Consider the following 24,686-nt stretch of genomic DNA (forward strand, 5'->3'; position numbering starts at 1 on the left):
CTTCATGAACTTTAAGAGCGGATGTTAAATTAAATAAAAACCACATTGTGTATATATTTCCGTGTATTTTATTTTCTATTTTGACATCCATATTGAATGCAAAATATTTGGCCACTATGTTTCTTCATATTTGTTTTCTGTTTGGATTTATGTATTCAGTAACAGGTAGGACAGATTAAGAAGATAACTAAAAAACACACGTATATTGTTTTCAACTAAATAAGAATATGACATATATATGTATCATTGTAATAACAAATGAAGTAGACAGCGGTTGCCGAAAAGTATATGAACATGCAGGTACTACCGTATTTAACAAAAGAGACTAATTTGCTTGGATATAAGCTACTATAAGTTACATTGCGGCCTTCAATATTGCACAACATTTGTATTAATCAAATATTGGAATTGTTTGATTGTTGGCGTTATACCATTCGTCTCAACTCGGCCGAGCGGATTCTACCGAGGATTGCCGAATGGGCGTTATACGTATAATCAATGCACAGAGCCCTGTGCGGTATCATGCAAATAGTATGGTCTGATAACAGACAAAATATAACTGAACTCCCATAGGAATATTTGTTATCGTTGTAAGATATGAATGGAGACAAACATACCCTAAAACCAGAGGGGTTCATACTTATAACTCACTCTCAGTATGTAAGTGAATATTAGACACTTGCGGAAACTAGGTTTATACCTAGGATTACACTTTAGACTTACGATTACAGTAAGTAATAAGTAAGTAATTATTTATTATAGTGACATGTGTATCACAACATACATTTATACAATTATATACATAGCAATTTGATATTTACACCCGGCCCATTGGACCTATATGTCACTTTAGCAATATTAAATCATATCCGAAAAACGTAAAGGTTTACAAAATAAAAATACAGAATTAGACGTAAAGTTGTTTTTTTCTATGAATGAAAGCTGAATTTACAAATATTGCAGTTTGAATTTTATAGTATTTCAATAAATGTATAAGTTTTTCGCTATTGTCACTAAAATTGTCGAATGCGGCCATAGGTAGAAACCTTTGTCTAAGTTTGTCATAGCATGGACAGTTTAACATAAAATGTTTTTCATCTTCGACCTCTTGCTTTTTACACAGAACATATATTCGGTCTGGTAGAGCTTCATTACGGAACCTTCCTGTCTCTATGCGTAAAGGAAGAATCCGACATCTTAATTTGGAAAAAGCCGATCGTTCTTGTTTAGACAGATTTGGTGTGATATACTGTTCTAGTTCTTAATTTTCTTTGAAGAGCACAAATGTTCGTAGTTTCGGTGATAGAGCAGATTTGTATTTCCATTCACTTTCAGTATAACATAAAAGTTTTTCTTTAGCTTCTTGTATGTCCACTGTTTGTTTTGTGACATAGAGGTTACTTCAACCAAGTTTATCAAAGATGTCCATAACTTGTGTGCACCATAATCCATTATTCTTATACTCCCACTCGAAATCTTTTTTCGTGAGTCTCTCGTCGTCCATAAGAATGAGACGATTCCAAAGGCGTACCATATTTAACCAATGTCTCTGCGTTCGTGGCAACCAGCCAAGTTCACTATTTAATGCTATAGTGGTTGCAAACCGATGTAAACCACAGAAATAACGTACTGCTCTGTTTTGTGACATATCAATGCCATGATAAGTATTGTAGCCCCAAACACCAGAGCAATAATCTTAAACAGGGCTGAAACAGAAGTTAAATACAGTTTCAAAGATTTTAAATCCATTTTTTTTGTATGAATGAACTTTAGAAATAGCAGCACCAAGTATTTTACCACAGGCTTTTGCAAATTCATCCGCTGCAGCAGTATATGTAAGGTTTTCGCTAAAAACAACGCTAAGGTACTTGTATTGCTCAACGATTTGTAGTTGTTCATTTCCAATTTTGAATGTTGAACTGGTCCGTGGAATTCGACCTTTCCGGAAGTGCATAACACTTGATTTTGCACTATTTACGTTTAATCTCCATTTCTCACACCATTTCTTAGTCAAGTCAAGAACAACTTGCATATCGCGTTCGTTTTCATTCACTAAAGCAATATCATCGGCGTACAACAGTATACTGATTTTTTTCATTTTCTACCGGGATACCCATGTTCAAATTTTTAATCTCAACAGCTAAGTCATTAATAAAGATCGAAATAATTAATAAAGCGTCGACGAAAGGTTGCCTCCCTGTCGGACACCATTTACACAAGGGAACCAGTTCGTCTGGAATCCGTTTATACGCACACAAGACTCAGTGTTAACATATAAACTGGATAAAGCATTGTACATGTAACCATCTATTCCATTCAATCTAAGTTTGTACTGCAGTAAGTTGCAATCAACGAAGTCAAATGCTTTCTGCAAATCAACGAAAGTTACAAAGGTTGATTTCTGATTTTGAATCATACTGTTTAATGTAAAGACATGGTCCAATCATGATCTATCTTTTCGAAATCCGTTCTGATCGTCAACAATTAAATCATTTTCTTCTAAAAAAAATTTGCAATCTGATGTTTAAAACCGAACTATAACACTTAGCTACTACAGAAAGCAGACTTATAACACGGTCTTTAATGAAGTTCTTTGATCGTGTGACAAAAACAAGGGTTCATCTCAAAATAAAAAAACAAACCAACAATACAGATACAAAAAGGCAAATGGTTTCTTCTATCAAAAAGAAAAAAAAAGATGTAAGCAACACGTTAAAATTGTATGTGTCCGAGGCGCTTTTCTGCATTTACCATCAGGATCGCACAAATCCGAATATTTGAAGACAAGGATTTATAAGGACCGAATGTATTGATAGATATATGATACATACAAGACTATACAAATCCTTGAGATACATATTATCATCAGGAGCAATAGACTGTCCCCGCGCAACAGGGTACTTTTAATGAATTGGTTAGTATACGAAAACCAGCAAAAATATTGTTCAAAGGATGCTCTACAAACTGTTTCATTTGAAATAGTAATGTTGGTGTCGTTTTTGTTATGCACGATTACAACATTGTATCCTCAACTGTTGCCTTGTCGACTTAAATAGATAATTTATTTTTAACTTTTTCTACTCGCTGGCTACACTTTTGCATTTTTTATCCATAACAATCGATTGAATAGATTCGCGTATAAACTTTGTGTTGAAATGAACAATGCAACGTCGCAGTGAGAGATTGTGGGCTGTTCTGGGGTTGGAATACCCCTTTTTGTGCCGATCAATGCTTTTGAATAGTGATAGGTCGGATGCCCCCCCCTCCCCAATTTGGATTTGAATCCCCTTTTGAAAATTGCAGGATCGACCCCTGCGTCGTCAGTGCACTCTATATTACAATTCCATGAAAATAGTACCAGTCTCGGAACAGGGGTGAAAGCTCATGTTTCGAGGATACCAGTCCCACCCATGACACCGTAAAAAAAAAAACCTCCATACTTAATGATTCCCAAGCTCTCTATGATAATAATTGCATAAAAGAAAAACAACTTGGAAGTCGTTTGTTATTTTTTGTGTGTTGCTGTTGAAAACATAGAGGGCAAAGTTTTTTTTGTTTTTTTTCTCTCGAATAGTAGTGATTCTTTATTCTATTATAACCAAAAGCATAGACAAAAGTGTTTGTCCTATTCTGAAAAAATAATAGATTTCAAAATTATACCGAACGGCAAGTGAAATCTCACGAAAAACAAATACCTCAAAAACACCCTTCTGCTGTATTTCCTCATTCTCTTTAAAACAAAATCTTTCATTTAATCACTACTCAAATATGTGTATAAGTGTAAATGGAATTAGATTGATGAATTGTTTCATACACATATATGTATTAGGAAATTTTTTTTCTCAAACATATCGGTCTGCATGTAAGTTTTTAAAGTTTTTTAATGTGTATTTCTTAAACGTCGTGCGGTGTCCGATTCACTGTAAAAGAAAACAAAATAAACATGGCAACATGTAAGAATGTAAACTTATGCATTTTGGTAAAAACAACTGTTTTTCAGATAAAATACATTCACAACATTTGTAAAACTATTTTTTTTTCATTCATAATGCTACTGCATTTTCTTAGCTTAAAAGAAATAATTTAACAAAAAACCGAATACTAAAATCAAAAGCTCAAACAAATCAAACGAATAGAATAGAACTGTCATATTCCTGAATTGGTACATACATGTTCCTATGACGAAAATGGGGAATCAAACATGGTTTTCTAGCTAGCTAAACTTGTATGACTGTCATATACAATTTCATTTTATTGACAACAATTTGTGAACTAATTAACTCTTAACTAAATGAAAGTGTGAATATTTAATGAGAAAGTATGATAAGGCCATGCTTTTTAAATTGTTTGTTTGTTGGTGCCTTACGCGACTTTATCATTCTTTCCTATATATTTCCGTCGGATTTTTAATGAAACTGGAATCCGGTTGAATCCGGAGAAATATATCGACCGTCATCAACAAAAAACTGGCATTCCTTGTAAACAGATTTCCAGTTTTTAGAATTCGAAAATCAAAATATATCATATTTTCCAAATATTATCCTTCAAACATTGTAAATTCTGAAATTTTTGCGTGCATTTCTTTTTATCATTTTGTCATGGACCTTTTATAATGGTCTTCGCAAAAACCTTTGACAAAGTCCCTCATAAAAGATTACTCTACACATTAAACCATTACGGTATCCAAAATGAAACTTTAAACTGGGTCTCTGCCTTCTCAAGTGACTGAACACAAACAGTTGTCCTGGATGAAGTCATCTGACCTGGCTCCAGTCAGTTCAGGTGTCCCTCAAGACACAGTTCTGGGCTTAGTTTTATTCATGGTATACATCAATGACCTACAAAGATACCTATCATACAGTAAACTCAGATTGTTTGCCGATGACAGTATTATCTACAAAACCTCAAATTAAAGGGAATATGATGCACTACAGTTAGATTTAAATGCAGCTGCTAGGTGGGAGCAAGACTGGTTGATGGCTTTACATCCAGACAAATGCACAGTCCTTACAGTCTCACAAAAGGAAAACCCCTTTAAACATGACTATATCTTCCATAATCACAAACTTGAACTGGTCTCTTCATTTACATATCTGGGCATTACACTACAAACAAACCAAAAATAATCAAAACTTTTAGACAACATCATAGCTAATGGCAACAAATATTTGGGCATTTTTTAAAAGAAACTTGAAAGCATCATATCAGAATATCAAAACTAGTCCGTCCTAAACTGGAATATTCATGTTCAATATGGGACCCTCACACAGTTGAACAAACCTCTCAAATTAATATGGTACTGACTACTGAGCTGATGATATTTTTGGGGACTGATAGTCCACCAGCAGATGTAACGACCCAGTGATGTAAAAAAATTGAAAACAACAACACGTTTAATAGTTTCGTGCATCCGAAGCGCTTTTAACCTGTTAGCTTTATCAATAACAGTTACGTTAGATTGACTATTCGTTTTTATGCGAGTCATATTGTTATCGCACCATACATAACAAAATGTTTTGTTTTGTTTATCTAGATACAACAGAAGATCTAAACGGTCTATTGACTCAACATACGACATTACAATCAACTCCTTATACAACAGGTATTCCTAACTATTTATGCATTTTATGTAAATAAGTCTTTATTGTATGTAACTGTAGTAACCGAATTGTACCTTTTTCTTGTTATTTAAATGATTAGGTGATTCATAATTTACTTTATACATTAAACTGTATGAATTCAGTTTATTTCATGCAATCAAAAAGTGCAATCAATAATCCCTATGTGTACATATTACCTCCCTTCATCTTGGGCTAACAGATATTAGTAACTCTTGCTGAAATACTAACAGCCATAAGAAACACAATAATACATAAGTCGCATTCGGCGAAATAATGAACAAGGACAAAGAGTAAGGAACTATTTTGATATACAACAGTCAACATTGGTTATACAAAATATTATAACATGCACACTACTCCTAGCGAAAACGTACTAGTGTTAAGAACAAAGTTGGACGATTGCTTTCGTGTGAATTTGTGATGAAAATTATACAGGAGATGACAAGATTTGATGATAGTTACATATATTTATTATCATTTGTTACTTACCTTTCAGATTTTAATGTGAGTGAAGTCAACCATACATGGGCTAGGGATTCAGGTAACTGTGTATATGGCTGGACATTGTCTGGAAAGAAGATGTTCAATTCATGTTGTTCAGATTCATGTCAGACTATCAATGCCAATAAACTGCTACCTAATGTAAAAAAGAAACCTCCTTTTCTTTGGATAGATGGTTATGTAGTGCGATCCCCTGTGATGGAATATTACGGTAACAAAGATTGAATAATAAGCGTATTGGATTTTTTACAATTTATGTTTTTTTCTTCAATTACAATACTTTTAACATGCAAGATACGTTGTTTTTGTTTGTTATTCCATTTTTAATCATAATTATACGCTTAATTTTATTGTTACTTTAAAAAAAGCATGTGATCTGTTGCGGTTTGGATAAAGTCTGTACACGCGTGACTGATGTCCATATCATCAGGTATAATCTCAACAGAACAAGTGGTTATAACTCTCTATTTTTTTTTTATAAATGATTAAAGTAATACCTTTTTATGTCGGTACTATAACAGAGGATACAAAGATCAACACACCGTTAATAATATCAATAAGACAATTTCTGTTTAACAATTGCTGAATTATCATGGAGACAATAACGCAACTGTCCTATTAATAATTTTCAGAAGAAAAAACAACAATGTTCTGTAGATTCGCATTTTCAATCCTTAACATATTTTGTCCTCATTGTTTAATCTTTTTCACTTTTGTTCCTTAAGCCACGGTCACAACAGATCTTACGATTATTTGACGTGGAAGATCTATATAGTAGTTGTCGTGGCTTTGTCGTACAAAATGACAAAAAAAATTATTATGATTGGTCACATCAGCTACGACATGTACACGATGGTTCCATGATGGGTATACGACAGAAAAAAAATTGTTATTGTACTGTCGTGGGTATGTCGCAAGTCGGTCGTGCAACAGTCATGCGACAGTCGTACATCAGTCGTGAGTTGTTTTGGGGATATTTTTCCGGGTTTCGTGTCGTAGGATACGCTTGTTACTGTCGTGATACTGTCGTGTTACTCTCGTACATTGTACGACTGTCACACAACAGTCGTGGGTCACTCTTGCGTTTGACTCCGAACTACTAGTACGTACAGAAGGTCCCATTTATTGCGTGCCATTTGCCATTTGTCATTTGCCATATTCGTGAAACAATCGTGCGACTGTATTACGAGTGTCTTGCAACAGTTGTGAAATTGTCGTACGAATCAATTAAGGATATTATTTGATGTTTGCTGTTATGAAATGTCTAAAACTATTTTTTTTATAAAAGGCTATAACTCCATCATTCAAGGCTTTATTTCCTTTTAGGAATTGGATATATTTAATTTTGTGGGCTTTATGCCGATCCTCAACATTTATATTAGAACTTAGAAACATACAACAAATATAATTATGGTCATCTTAGCTTTTTACTGTGTAGCAGTTCATCGTATGTCAAGAGGATGGGTGTTAGTTTGACGTAGCAGATTAATCCGCTACGTGTTTTTTCCACATACTCTATCCACCATTCTTCTTTTCCAAAGGCAGTCCAAATTATCATCCCTTCATTTTTTATAGACCGTAGTATGGACCAGGGTAAAGCATTCGAAAACATCCCAGGTCTTCTCTAATCTATGTTAAAAACAAGGCTAACAAATTTCATCAGTATTGTTGGACATGTTGTATAATTAGAAAGGCAATTTTAATCCTAATTTTGTATAAATTGTTAAACATTTCACTGTGATTTCTTACCATAGCTTTTTTTAAACTTGTTTATTTACTTTTCACCTTAGATATTCATCCCTAATAACTGTATTTACTGTGTATATGCATTCAGGTATCGCATCTCAAATGTATTCGTTTAACGTTTTTTGATTCAGTTAAGCCTTCCAATTGATATTTGATCGTGTGTTTTTCTGTGTTGTGATGTTATACTATTGGCTCAGCAAAAGGGAGAAGGTTTGGTACCATTAAAACGTTTAATTCCGCTACAGATGTTTGCACCTGTCCTAAGTCAGGAATATGATGTACAGTATTTGTTGTTTGTTTATATAATTTATACATGTTTCTCGTTTCTCGTTTGTTACATAGATTAGACCGTTGGTTTTCCCGTTTGAATGGTTTTACAATTGTTATTTTGGGGCCCTTTATAGCTTGTTGTTCGGTGTGAGCCAAAGCTCCGTGTTGAAGGTCGTACCTTGACCTATAATTGTTTACTTTTATGAATTATTATTTTGATGGAGAGTTGTCTCATTGGCACTCATACCACATCTTCCTATACCTACGAACATACCCTACAGTTGTTTATTTCTGTGTGCTGCATTTGCCATTTATTGTTGATGCATTATGGGCAGTATCAGGTCGTTTGACTAAATAGATATAAGGGTCATATGTGTATTTAATAATAACACAATGACGTATGCAGGTAATAATTATAGAAAAAGTATTTTTTTTTAATTTGCAAATATCATTCATTTATGTTTAAATTGTTTTCTTAATTGTGTTATCATTTTTTTCCATAGAGTGTTTGGCGATACGAGACGTGCATAGTACAGCCAATGTATTAGAACATCAGAAAAATCTATCTCATAACGGGGTTGAAAAATGTTCTCTGTTTTGTCAACAACATGGAAAATTAAAGAACAACGATTTCATTTTACTACAGGTATTTAAACTAGGGTTTTGTTTTTACTTGAAACATATGTGTGAAATCATATCTTAAATTGTATATACTAATATATATCAAACAGATCCTTTGTAATCATAGGAAAACAGATTTATCTAATGAATGGTCACAATTACATAAGAACAGATATTGAAAATTAAGATACGAAGAACAATGTGTTTCAAATAATTTAATTTCACATTTGACAATTAGATACATTATGAATGTCGCATTCCGCTACAATTATGTTATACAGGTAGCCGAGAAAAAAAAAACAATAATGTTATTAAAATCAATAATCAGTTATTAATGGAACGTTAAATTACGTTTGTCTTTATTTGTAATTGCGACTAAGTAGCATTCAAATTATTGATAAAGATTACGTCGGCGAGGTACGTGCGTATCACAATTCAATATTACAGAGTTTGTTTTAAGAATGAAATTTAAATATACATACATCAGTCCGATGAATAAATATTTATTTGGTGGTCGATCGCCGATGCTTAGCACAGTACCTCTGTAATTAAATTTGCCATATAGGACATGTATATATAAGGTATATTAAAACAAACACCAATCATTCAAAGACCAGTTAAGGTCACGTCGCAGATCATTCGTCGTCAAATTTATGGCGCACAGAGACGCATAAGGTGGCAAATACTGTAAAGACTATATGAACAATAACGAAATAAACAGGATAACCAAATTCATCTATAATATATTGCTCCGAGTAAGTTTGGACCTTTTTTATTCATAATTCCGTTCGTTTTGAATACTTTAATAAGTAAAGGTTATATATCAAGTTTGTTCCGCAGCACTGCTAACCCAGTTGATAACACAATCGGGGACTGTAGCTTTATTAAAATAGTGCTTGTAAATGAAATAAACACTTTCCAAATGTCATGCGTTGGGTCCATTTATTTCATTATACACAATCAGGACTAAATTTCATTCTTACTTTTTGAAATTCTTCGAATCGAAAATAAGGTGTATGATCATAAGGGACACGAACAAACTCATCTAAACTCAACTTAACAAAAGTGAGTGGGAACATTTGTTTGTCCATACTTTTTAAAGACGGGTAAATTTAAATCTGTAAAACCGATAGGATGTGTTCATGTTTATATACAAGCACTTACTACTGAGTTGATGAGGGGAAATTCAACGTTTTAACCCTTTGTTAGTAAAAAACAATACTTACAATACTGCATGCATCACAAACGCTTATCGTGATTAAGCAGTAACAGGTGGTTCTGCTTATTCATGTATATAAACACAAACAAAGGCATACCAGCAAGCGATATCCGTTCAAAAACTGACTGTTTGTTTGCAAATCAATTAAACTCATATGTTTTTTTTTTATCAACAACTCCCATACGTCAAGATGTGACAAATACTTTTAGGTTGATCGTTTGATTAAATACGAATATACATCTTTTTATCACCGTTGGTGGCATATATATCAACAGCATATATCTAAATAACATGGTTGAAGTACATGTAGCTAAAGTATTATCAGATGGTACTTGACATGCAAATAAAAAAGCTTTCGTCGGGTATTACTATTTATATTTCTCCGAGCGCATATAGGTGTCTCTTTTAATTTAAGCATTCGACATTGGTTTATTGTCAAGAAATACAAAGAATATAGCTTTCGTGCACTATAACTGATCATTAACAAAAGAAACTGGCTACGGTTGATTGAAAAATTTGATCGAACACAGACAAACCTACCGTGTTATAAAAAACGACGGTGAAAAGACATTTGAACATCGAACTAAAAGTGCACTCTATTCTCGAACAGTGCAGGTTTTGTAGCAAGCACTGTTCCACTTGCATACGATTTATTGATGTTTAAATTCGTTGATGTGACTGTAGCCGTCAGTGACCTAGATATTTTATAGCGGTCATTTAATTTATGATTGAAATTAAACTCGTTTGACTCGTATAAAATCAAAATCAAGATGTCATTATAATTGTCATCTTAATGTTGTCATATCTATATATCCTCGTTGATCTACTCAAAGAGATTGATTTTTTCTCATGAGCCGGTAGTTGAGAGATGACCAATGATAATCTGTTTATCGTTATTTTACCTATGACGACGTTGTTAATTTCATGGTCAACGGCCATTTGCGCCGAGCGATAATTTGTCATATCAGTCTATTGTGCTGTGAATGAAAATAATCAGTCAGTTAGATCAAAAGAAAATTTCGTTAAATAGCGATAATGTATGTTATTTGATTTCAAATAGAATGAAACTTGCTATTGTTTGCGTGCGAAAACACTTGAATTATGGAATGGTCTGAAAGAAGTACATAAGATATCTACTGACGACTGCGATATACAATGTTATGATGACAAATTCGACAGATGTGGAGGCAAAACAGATCTTTTTTCAGCATATAAACTGAAGACATTACCTATAGGTAAGTTTAAAGTTGAAAACGGAAATGGGGATTGTGTCACAGAGACAACAACCCGACCACAGAGCAGACAATAGCCGAACCCCACCAATGGTCTTCAATGCAGCGAGAAACTTCCGTACCCGGAGGCATGCTTAAGCTGGCCCATAAACATTTATGTATAAATTATCTTCATGATAATAGATATGTTAAAAGGAAACAAAGTTATCGCTAGTTTAAATTTTAATGTTGGAGTTGAATGTGTTGAATTTATTATTAATTTGTTAATTTTGTTTTAAAATACGATGGTGTAAATGAATTCAATCATTTTATTTGAAATGATAACTCAAGTCTGATTCAGAAACATATGGTTGCAAATGTAGTTTTAAAATCTAAATTTAAACATGTTTATTGAATTTAAAAATTGTTTGGGTGCATGAATTTTGGAATTGATAATCATTTAATATAGTTCAGTGTAATATATATTTAAAAGAAAATGTGGTATGGTTGAAGTGAGACAACTCTTCACAAGAGACCAAATGAAACAGAAATTGACAACACCTTACGGCCTTTAACAATGAGTAAAGCCCATACCGTAAATTCACCTATAAAAGGACCCAAAAAAACAAAGTTAATGTAACACAATTCAAACAAGAAAACTAACGGCTTAATAAGTGTTCAAAATAATGAACGAAAACATAGAAACAAACGACAACCATGGAATTACAGGTTCCTAACATGGGACAGACTAATCACAAGACACATCCTAAGACAAGGAGAAACTTTTCAAATAACAGCGGTGAACCAAAATTGGGCTACAAAAGGTAGAAAACAACGTAATCTGGAACCTACAGATCCGAACGAGCGAGAAGAAAATCAGTTTTATCAAAACCAAAAGTAATAAACTTGCAACAATATATACATGCATTTAAACGACAAGAACAATACATTTTTTTTAATTTCTTTACAGTACTCGATTTGACTCTGATGGCCGCATATGCCTGATGCAGCTAATTTGTTTAGCAAATTATTGCGTGATAGAATAGAACAACTATTTTTTTAACATTTGTCAGTGTTTAAGCTGCATTCTTTGGCATTTGTATAATAATATTTAGTAAATGCATCAATTTATTTTCGTACTGTGGTACTCCTAGATAGACTGCATGTTGATTGTTACTTTTTGGGGCACTATATATATCAAATACAAAATTCAATTTATGCCATTTTATTTCATGATGTTCTCGAAAGATGGGTTGCTGCCAAAATAATTAAATGCTGAAGAATTAAGGGTATTAATTGTAAGGTTGTTGACGTGTCTTCAAAGTTTGTATTTACCGAATTAATTATGATTGAGTCGAGCGTGTCATCTATAAAGTATTTTATGGATATTCGTCTTCCCCGATTCGTGAGTTTGTTGTGTGGAGCTGTTGTTTGTCGTATGACAATTGACTTTTCTTTATTTTACGATTAATGGTTACCTCTCAGTTTCTGTCCTGTTTTAAATTGAGTCTATCAATAAACTCATCATATAAATTTTGTATTTACGCCAGACGTGCGTTTCGTCTACAAAAGACTCATCAGTGACGTTAGAAACACAAAAAAATAAAATAAAAGATCGTGTCAATTTACTCATCATGCTTGGTTTCACGATTAAGGTATGAATAGCAAAGATAGCACCATTTATAAAAAAAAACGCCTTGATTGTATAAGTTGTAATCGGCAATATATGTGCAATCCTACTTTTGAAAACATCCTATGAATACCAAGTTTCAACATCTTAAAAAATCGATGGTCATATTTTGTTATATTTAAAGCAAATTATTAGCAAATTATTCATTTGTGTTTGTCAAGTATTCATAAGCAGTGAAATGATAACATATTGATAGTAAAATACATTCTTAAGGATGTACTTAGGTGAGGTTTCAGAATTTGCGTCAGATGTTTGAACTCTTTGGTGTTTAATTTACGGTACAAGGTAAAATATTTTGCCCCATAAAACCAATTTATCATTTCATATAAGACTTAATAGCTAATAACAGGTCATTTAACAAAATTTAGGCAGATTTTTGATTTTCTTTCGTTTGTTTTGAGACCCAAATTATACCAATACAAATATAAGGTAAAAGTCCGTGTCAATCTTTTCCCCGCCATATTTAAAAAATAAAATATCTCGAAAAGGAGCCCCATGACCTATCCATATTTTAGGTTATTTTGATCTTAACTAATACTCTTCCAGCTTAAAGTATCAATTTTCAATTCATGATTTATTTAATTTCACCTAAGTACATCAATAAATGTGTTTTCAGCAGACATTGTTAAATATAAAAATGAATTCAAAGTGTGTATATATCAATTATTATTAATTATACTTCACGTTAAAATACCATACTTTGATTGACTCATACGAGGGTGTTAATTTACTCAATCACATGGTTGAGCGGGTGACAATTTTATTTAATGTTACCCCCTCGCCCAGACCAGTCAAAAATCAATAATTTAGAGGACTATGATTTGAATTTACATCAAGTAATTAAATACAATGCTTAAGTTCTACGTTTTGGCTCATATTTCATTATTTGACTGTCAAAATAAAAAAATAAAACATCTTGCTTAACTTTTTTGTCTTTTCTAATACCCGGAACGTTGTTATGTACTTGACGTCATACAAATACTTTTACAATAAAATCAATATGTAAAAGATAAAAATGAAAGGACATTCAGTATAATAAATTAAATAACACATAGCTGAGAGGATGATAGAGCAAAAAGGTACCCCTCGAAAAAGCGTTGTCAACCTTGGCTTCGCCGCGGTTGACAATGTTTTCTCGGGGTAACAATCTGCTCCATCACCCTCCCAACTATGTGTTATTTATATAATACTACTGGTACATTGTTTTTAAAATAAAGCAAATTGTATTGTATAGTTGTATTGTTTATAAATTGTGTATCTTTGAGAGTGCTGTTAGTGATTGCACTTTCAATGATTAAGCAGTAATGCTCAACACAAATGCTTTGTATACAGGTGTCTGAGGGTCCTGCAATTGTTACGCAAATGAATGTTAGAAAAATAACAGAAAAGAAGCAACCTAAAATGTAATAAAAAAATGTAATAATTTTAATATCTGTATTAATAAAATGTCTTAAATTTTAAACTTATTTTTCCACAATAAGTAAAATCGTAAGAAGAACACTTTTTGGTAGTTGTTGCAACAAATTATGACTTACAACAAATAATTTCAGGTGCAGAAATCGATAGAAATTGTTACTATACGCCTGACAGCGGTACACAGGTCAAAAGTACTAATTGCAAAGACACATTAAAGTTTAAGTGCGAACAAGTCGTAGAATCAGGTATATTTATATTCATACTGAATTTTTCTAATTGCTCTCCTGAATAAAGAATGTGATACATGTAATTGAACATCTTCCTATACGGTTTCGTATTGCCTTTCCATAGTTAACATTAGTAGTTTAAAGGCACAATTTAGATAATTATAACATAATGCAAATGCTGTGTATACATTTTGTACATACATATTTCTGTAATAGCTAAAACAAAACTGGTCATTATCATTTTTATCATATATTTAGCATTGATATGATAGCTTTTGCATATGTGTAATGAGCGGGAGTTCACATGCCAAAATTTCCCACCCGGGCTGATAACCCATATCAGGGGCATCTCGTGCACAAAACCCATAATAGTGCCTCTCGTGCAAGTTACTTCCGGTATTTCCGGTATCGGTTGTTTACTTTTCCATTGTGACGTCAGATTTTTTTTATGACGACGTCAAAATTTACGGGAACTTTTGTGGGGATAGTTTAGTACTTACTAACAAATGCCATTGGAAATTATGAATCATTTTATAGTACAACACACATGGAGTAATAATGATCATAAAAGTCTTCCAAGTTTTTAATATATCAAAATGCCTCTATAGGAAAACGTAACGTATATAAATATGAAGGTAGTGATGTTATTGTTGGGCAATTATAGTGTATTTGTTGGATTCATAATTTTAACTTTTATATAAAGTTTTTGACTGTTTTTGTTATTTTATTTGTTAATTTGCCATACAATTGTCGGAAATATATGATAAACGATAAATACATGGCCTTTTCCATATCGGCCCGGGTATCATCCCTCGACCCATATCAGCAACTCGACTACGTCTCGGGCTGATATGGGGGTTTCGGGATGATACCCGGGCCGATATGGAAAGGGCCATGTATCAATCTCTACATATGGACTGCCAACATGACAGTGGTATTGACTAAGATATTGATAATGACCGAGCCGTACGTCAAGTTGTTTTGTAGCTTTTGTATAGTGAAACCCCATTTGGTACATTGTGATAACATCAGACAATTACTATAAAAAAATGATTAAAATAAACTGCAGTTTGTATTTAAATCAGGGTAAACAAGTCATTATTATAATACATGTTATGGCATTTATCATTAAAACTTGGTATCGTCTGGGTTGTCTCTTAAAACGAAAGTCACATCGTCCGTAAATGAAATAACTTCTTATGCCATTTAATATATAATTCTAAAGACTCTTCTAGTCACTGCGTTGACTTTAGCTAATCTATAAATTAAATGTATTTCGCAGGTGTAACTAACAAGCTCGACACCTCATAATATTATCATCATTTTAAATAAAATTATAATTTCTTCACTTTACCACTCGGAAACGAATGTTGACATGTTCCATTTGAAAAATTTGTTTAATAAAGGACAAAAGGAAAATTTTGGCTGATTTATTGGGATTCTTCAGTATGAAATATTAAGTATATAGTGTTTTGTTTTCATTTGTGTGGTCGAATTTTCTTTAAGTGTGGACGTTATTAGGTTGCGTTCGACATATCACTGCTGTGCACTGAATCGGCATTACGATTTAATAGAAAACAATCACTGCTGTACATTAAATCGTCAATGGTAAATCAAGTTCAATAGTATGCCATAACTGTAAAAGAACCGATAAGATGGCCAAATAAGAGTACCGCATGAGGGGTATATTTTTTAATTTAGAATTGCTTCAACCGTGAACCAAATATCAATTTAAAAATAAAACATATTTATGTGCCAGTACCAAAGGTCTGGCGACTGAGCGTGTGGTTCTCTCGGGGACAAACAGTCTGAATCAGTAGTAGCGACTCTCTGGTAGCAAGCACGTTTAATGTCATAATTTGACTGCACTCGATAGGCATTTCGACAATTATTATTTCTTCAGTGATACCCCTGGACAATATTCTTTTAAATCGAAAACCTTATACAAGCATTTCAAGCTCATAAAACCAAAAAGGACTTAAAGTTAATTAAAACCTGCAGCTTTAAACATGTTAAATATACGGTCGTTTAAAACGAAATAGTTTCGATTGATAGTCGCTCATTGATGATCATATATTTTCATTATATAACTAATTTTTATTTGTTTAACTTGCAGATGGAAACAGGGATATTAAGGTCAAATGTTACGACCTCATTTTGAATTGGTATGATGCAAGAAAAGCGTGTAATCAATCTGGAAGATATATTAAACTTTTGAACAACAATTGTGATAATAACGTAGATTTTAAAGCTGATAAACTGTGGCACAATACGTTTATTAAAGAGAGAATTATTTGGAATACAAGTATGATATATTTTCATATTAATATTTTTGACGACGGAAAGCATATGCGCCTATATATAGCTATTGAATTGTAAAATTAAAAAGATTAGACAAGCATGCGTTCCATACAAAATTTGAAAGAAATTAAATATGCTTAACTGTTATTGACAGCCTGAGGTGCGTGCTTATTTACACTTGGTGTAAATAATAGCTCGATTTGAACATGTTGAAGCAACCATAAACTGTAGTTGGCAGATTCTCATTATCATTTGTAAATGCCCAAGCTTCATTTGAATACTAGTATCTTTGATGTTTTTCTTTTCAAAAGATTAAACATGTTTTAACTCGTTATCGACAATACAAATGCTTATATTCTTGTTAGCATTCAAAAAAATTACAATCATTATATTTTTCAATAAAGATTATACGAAGTCGTTCAAATTTGATTTTGAGTTATTTTGCGCTTTAATTCTGATTGCCAGCTATGCTGATAGTTGGCTGACAGTCAATCATGTAACCTTATCTAATATGCATAAACCTAAAATGTATAGACCAATGTTGGACATTCTAAAAACAGACACAAAGACATCAAGCGAAGTGTCAAAACAGAACTATATTATAACATATGTATATCATGACGGATTGGAAGACGTAACATGGCTAACTATTCTATCTTAAAAATCGCCTCTTATAACTTACCTCAGTTCATATACATAAAAAATAAAGAAATGTGTTATAACATAATAATTGCAAATGAGACAATTGTCCATTCAATTTCGTATACATTGGATTTGAGCAGTTAAAAACCACCATATGAACCTCCAACATTGAGGAGAAAAACATACCATATATTCGGCTAGAAAAGCCTCGACGATATAAATAATTAAATTGAAAAAAAAATAACGTCGTAACGTGTAACAAAAATAATTTGCGAACAAACAAATATGACAGACAGATTGTAGTTTCGTGAATGTGCATAATAACAAAATGAATAATTCCATTAGGGATAGTCTATCAAATTGAGAAGTAACCACAAATACGGTTTCTTGCATATAACGACAGTATTATGTGTATAGACATACATTTGTTTTCTTTTTTTTTTCCATTAAAGCATATACTTGATTTTATCATGATTTTTAACTGCATTAATTCCATATAACTCCTGCTACCGGATTGTTTGTTCATTCCTTAACCAATGAATTAGTGCTTACATGCATGTGTTTTCAAACATATTGTGTTTCCATTTAGGTATTGTGTGTGACATGGAAAGGAACCAGGGATACAGTTGTTTAGCAATGAGGCTAGCTAAAAATTCTGAGTACATTCTAACAGCTCAAAATTGTGACAATGAATACTATTCTCTTTGTCAAAAAGATGTGTCTGGTTTGTTACTCATATTATATATAATATATCTTCGTTATGATTAAAAAAATAAAACCGGGTATTACTAATGATTTAGATGAAAATAAAAATAAAACATTGTAAAGAAGAAGTGGAAAATAAATAAGGTACGTGCAATCTCGGAAAATAAACCGACAATGCTTCGAGAAAGTTAAACAGAGTTTATTGTTTTTGTTATCGATAAATTAATAACCAATGAAATATTCCTTGTATGGTATATACATATATAAATTCATGGCCATACAATCTGTCGATAAACCTATTGGATGCTGGAGGTGTACATGGTGTACGGATTGCTAATTTAGTCTAAGATGCATGGTTTTTTTTATAGTTGTTAGTGGCTATGAACTAGCTGTCAGTTAACTGCGAGTACTCTCAGATCTGTACCTATTGTCTCTTTGTTGTTGTGATATACAAGTTCCCGGCCACGTCCACTTGTATTTTTGTTTATCTGATGAGTTAAGCCTGTTTAACTGATTTTTATAGTTCGTTCTTATGTTGTACTGTTATACCACTGTCCCAGGTTAGGAGGGGTTTGGATCCCGCTAATGTTTAACTCCGACACATTATGTATGAATGTGCCTGCCCTAAGTCAGGAGCCTGTAATTCAGTGGATATCGTTTGTTTATGTGTTACATATTTATTTTTCTTTCATTTTTGTACATAAATGTATACTCTTCATCAATTCGGGGGATGTTGAATTTTGATTTCTTGTAACTGGGGAGGGCTTCAGCTTACATTTAAACAATAAGGAATTCTCAAAAAGACACATAAAAACAAAAGTGAGAAATATACAAGACTAATAAATGATATATGTTTTCCCTTGGACATGCACAACAGACATCAAGTATGTTTTGTTAGATCTTTAACTGAACTTAAACTGAAACAATCAGCAAGATGCACAGTAAAACTTAGAAGCCCGAGTCTCCATAGTTTGAATTATGAATGTGTTAAGGTAGCACAATACAAAGATTTTTTTACTTCCAATTCCCAACCTTTAAAATGCTGTAACTTTCTTAAAATTGCATATAAATTAATAAAAGAGGTATATGTAGATAGATAAAAGAATAATCTTTTAAATGAATGCAATATTTTTGTTATGCAATCATTATGTAATCAATTATTATGCAATAAGTGGCAAAATCTTGGTCAGTTCACTTGAACGAATTTAGCTCTTTCATCTCTATAGCTACACAAGAAATTTGAACGTTATCTTAATCAGTACAGCAGGAGCTTCAAAAGGGTGTCTCAAATTATCGCTATCGTATTCCATACTCTCATAAATTTGTAATAAGTGTAAACATCCTTACCACATAAAAGTAGATAATGTATGATTAGGTGTAAAATTTGATCTATACATTATATCCAAAATCTGAGACACCCTTTTGTAGATAATGACTCAAGGAACAACATATATTAAAATCAACCCTCTAGGAGGATCCATGAAGAAGCTAATTTCAATTGAAAGGAGAAATTTGTTGTAAAATTTTGTAGACACAGTTATAATTATAATTGATTACATAATTGTTGTATAATACTAACATTGCATTAATTTGAAAGAGTAGTCTGTAAGCTATCCATAGATACCACTATTATAAATTTTCAAGCATTACAACGAAAGTTACAGCATTTTTAAACTGGGGAATTGGAGGCTTAAAATCTTTGTATTGTGCTACCTTAAATATATGTTTTTATGAGTTGTTCTATTTTTACTTTTTTTTCCTTCACTTAGATGACATTGATAAATGAAACTACAAAGCTTTGCGTCGCACAGCTAGTAGTCTATTCAAAAAGCTGCAAAAACTGTCTTTATAAAACAAAACTATATGTTGTCTTCGAAACGAAGGACACATATTTAGCAGAAATATGTCCAAAAAAAGGTTACAATAGAAAAAATCAGTGAGAAATAGCTTGACCCTTTAACAAAATTGAAAATCACTGCGGAAGATGACCCATATGAACGATACATTGCATAACGACGCTCTTTATGAGGAGATTTAGTCATATGATAAATAAGAACAGCACGAGCTCTTAAATAAAATTAGCAATAAAAATAATTTCTGATATCTTGTAAGGTACAGACAAATATCAAACCAAAACTGTATTTATGAGAGAAATATAGATTCCAAAACTGCAACAAGTGTGTTACGATATTTTTCCACTCGATAATTAAATTATTGATATATAAAGCACGAGGCTTGCCGTGCTCAATATGTGTTTAAAATTTAACTGTTCAGAGTGAAGAAATATCGTAATGCACGAGTTAAAGTGGTAGAATCTGTTTCTCTAATGTTTTTTATCCTTCGTTTTCAGAGATTTGAAGAAAGTTGTGTATTTTTTATGTCACGTCATCAGACATTTTCGCCTTTTTTATGACGTCACAATAGGAAAATTCAGAAGAAAACAAGAACATTAAACGTCACAATTAAATTTCGACCAATCATTTGCTGAGAACAGGTTTTTCACTGGTGAGGAAAACTATTTCTCTGACACCGATAAAAAAATATGAAAAAAAAAATTAGAGAAAAACAAGTAAATGATTTTGACCGCGTATGGATTCGCATGACAGGTGATGCATGTATATCAATGTATAACATGCGTAATGTGGTTGAAGGTTTTCAGAGCATCACCAATTGCATTGCACACGTCCACAACATCGAAATTTCAACATGTTCAAGAAAAAAAATGATTTTTTTAATATGATTATAAGAGCCGAGTACAACTTCCATTTTACTGATTCATTTTATAATTATCACATCTTTGGTAAAAATATTTCATGATATAAATCTTTATTTGTAGGTACAGATAATGTCTCAAAAAACACGGAGCAAACAACAGAGGATTCAAAAGGTATGCATCAATATATAAACAGATCTATTTTCTTATTATGATTATAAGAGACGAGTACAATCGGATCCATACGTTTATATTTTTAACAGTATGTAAGTAAATGATGTATTTTGAACTGATGACATCTCATTTACACGTTTTGGCAACTTCTTTGAATTAAATTTCCCATATTCGTCTTTTTTCTATTTTAATTCGAAAATTTTCGGTTTTGATTGATTGAGTGATTCATTTTTGGTTGCTTGACGTTCAGTGTTTTTGTTTCGAAACTGCACACTATATAAACAAACCATCTAAGACGTAACGCATTGAATACACATACATTCTGATAGTTGTGTCGATTCAATATATTTGTATCATATTGATCAAATCAAAAATTTGAAAGAAAACCGCACTGTATTTTGTTGTTAAATAGATATAGAAAGATGTGTTGTGAGTTCCAATGAGACAACTCTCCATCCATATAACAATCTAAAAAAGTAAACCATTGTAGGTAAATGTACGGCCTTCAACACGGAGCCTTGGCTCACACCGAACAACAAGCTATAAAGGGCCCCAAAGTTACTAGTGTAAAACAATTCAAACGGGAAAAGCAACGGTCTTATCTATATAAAAAACGAGAAACGAGAAACACGTATAAATTACATAACTAAACGACAACTTAGGACAGGTGCAAACATTTGCAGCGGGATTAAACGTTTAAAGGTACCAAAACCTGATCCCTTTTTCTGAAACAATAGTATAACATCACAACATAGAAAAAACACACGATAAAATATCAATTGGAAGGCTTAACCCAATCAAAAAATACCTACATATATAGATATTCAATGTATATGATAAATCAACGACATAAATAATACTTTATATCTCATTCAGTTAGTATGTATGCTGGAACAGCAGTGGCACTGACAATATTGCCTATAGCAGTGGTGGTTCTAGCTTTGTGTATCAGAAGGTAAGAACACCGTTGTTGCTTTCAATGTTTTTAAAATACGTTGGCTGTTTTGTAATTTGTAGTGTCTGTCAATGGTTTATTTTGGTTATGCATCTTACTTAGATTTAAAAAAGTCGATGATAAATATAGATTAAAAAAACTTACACTGGTTAGATATTTCAATGTCTTTTTCGTTTAAAATATAAAAAGATGTGCACTTTACATGAAATGTGTTGAGTTTTCTTCTTTTTACAATGTGGCAATATAATTCAATTTAACAAGATAAAGGGCATTAACTAAAAAATGTACGAGATATGAAAAACAAATGAAATATGATTTGTTTTTTAATCATTTATGAAAGTGGTATAATGAAATAATTATTTTGCCGGTAGAAGCTAATAGCTTGGTTTAATTTTGTTAAAATAAGATTAAAAAAACAATTTATGACGAACTCATCACTTGCAAGTATGACTGATTCGATTGTCGCATGTATTTTGAATATACATTTACAATAAAAGAGGGACGAAAGATACCAAATGGACAGTCACACTCATCAATCTAAAACAAACTCACAACGCCATGGCTAAAAATGAAAAAGACAAACAAACAACAGCACACACGACACAACATAGAAAACTAAAGAATAAACAACACGAACCCCACCAAAAAACTAGGGGTGATCTCAGGTGCTCCGGAAGGGTCAGCAGATCCTACTCCACATGCGGAGTGTGTAATAACATACACATATACATTATGCTGTTCATGTAACTTATTTTGCTACAAAGAAAAGTGCACTTATTTGATCTTCATATTTAACTTGTTAAAATATTGAAATGCAGTTGAATACATTAATTTGATCTGCGTGAACCCTTAATCTGTTCAAAGTATAATTTTTAATTTCAAATTAGATTTTAATACAGTTTGAATGTACATATTTTCAAAATCTGAAACTGGATTAACCAGTTATAAACAGCATAGAGCAATATATACATTGATCAATATAAACTTTTTAAATAAAATAGATTCATACGGAACATTCAAATAAATTAAACCACACAAAACTGACAACGACATGGCTGACAGGAAAAACGATCAACAGGACACAAAACTAAAGATCAAACCCCATGAAAACTCGGGTTATCTCAATTGCTAGCTATATAGGGGCTGGTAAGCAGACCCTGTTCCAACCGTTGAGCCCGTGGTGTCGCTAATGTAATACGTATACAATCTCGGTGATAAGTCTAATTAGGTATATGTTTTTTTTTCGAGAAAAGGGAACATGATTGAAACATATCTGTCGTCATCTGTAAAACGGATATTTCATTCATTCGATGCCACTGCTGGTGGACGTTTCGTCCCCGAGGGTATCACCAGCTCTGTATTCAGCACGTCGGTGTTGACATGAATATCAACTATGTGGTCATTTTCATAAATTTCATGCTTACAAAACTTTGAATTTTTCGAAAAACTAAGGATTTTCTTGTCCCAGGAATAGATTACCTTAGCCGTATTTGGCACAACTTTTGGGAATTTTGGATCCTCAATGCTCTTCAACTTTGTACTTGTTTGGCTTTATAACTATTTTGATATGAGCGTCACTGATGAGTCTTATGTAGACGAAACGCGCGTCTGGCGTACTAAATTATAGTCCTGGTACTTTTGATAACTATCATAATACTCAACCAACTCGTGATGGCGTCAGAAAAAAATTATGATCGCATGATTTCTACTTAACCACTTGGAAGTCTTGGTTCAAAAGCTTAAATGAGAGAAAAGGGAGAATCAAAAGAAATTCATGATAGGAAATACAAGCAATGGAATATCGTATCAACTCAGAGATGAATACTTCGTATGCAAGCGCTGCTGGAATATTCGTAGTTCTATGATCAGTCATTTGTTTTATTCCCTGCAGAACGACTCTATAAGGTATGCCGTCATGAATTTCGACCACTCACTCATGATACATTAGTGATACTGTATAACACATCATTTAACATGTGCAGTGGATGCATTTGATTTTTGCATTATTTGTTCCACCTTTTTTGTGAAGCGATACTTATTTATGCATTATTTGAAACAATATGACATGTATAATAAGCAATTGCAAATATAGAACATCTGTTTAATATATTGGAAGCGAACGTTTGAAATGGTTTTTTTACTTTTGTATTTTTATGAATCTATAAATCAAATAAAAAGTTTAAAGTCACTTTAACCAAATTAAATTGTAGACACAGAATTAAAGTTGTAGTCACGGAACCTGCAGCGATGGGCAACTCTGATGATGAATATGAAAATGTGCAAGAAAATGTCAATACAGACTATCATAGGTTAAATCTGGACCTTGTTGGAGAGACAAATGATTATTCTACCCTTCAACCAAATGTTCCAGATTATATTGAACTACGTTGACAACGAGAAAATAGAAATAATACCTTATAAAAAAGAAAAGGCAATACAGAGGCATATGTAACTCAAACTTGATATTTTTTCAATATACAGATTATAATGTAAAAATTAAACATGTTAAGACAAGTCTGAAATTAGAATGAAACATTTTCAATTAGTTTTCTTTATTTTTGTTTGTTTCAATACAATCAACAATAGGAAAATATCTCTTAAAAAGTGATGTCGATATTTTAAAGACGGCATGATGTCCATCATGTCCATGTCACCAGATTAAAACCATTAGTTT

The 24,686-nt window shown here is 32.4% G+C and overlaps 1 long non-coding RNA gene across 1 annotated transcript; it reads left to right on the forward strand.

Moving 5' to 3' along the window:
• Positions 1–20,960: 20,960 nt before the first annotated feature.
• LOC143046663 (uncharacterized) lies at positions 20,961–24,686 on the forward strand. Its single transcript, XR_012969213.1, has 3 exons — positions 20,961–21,057; positions 21,934–22,012; positions 24,223–24,686. It is a non-coding gene; the product is annotated as an uncharacterized LOC143046663 (long non-coding RNA).

Source organism: Mytilus galloprovincialis, chromosome 9 (assembly GCF_965363235.1).
Source record: "Mytilus galloprovincialis chromosome 9, xbMytGall1.hap1.1, whole genome shotgun sequence".
In the NCBI taxonomy this organism is placed as follows: Eukaryota; Metazoa; Mollusca; class Bivalvia; order Mytilida; family Mytilidae; genus Mytilus; species Mytilus galloprovincialis.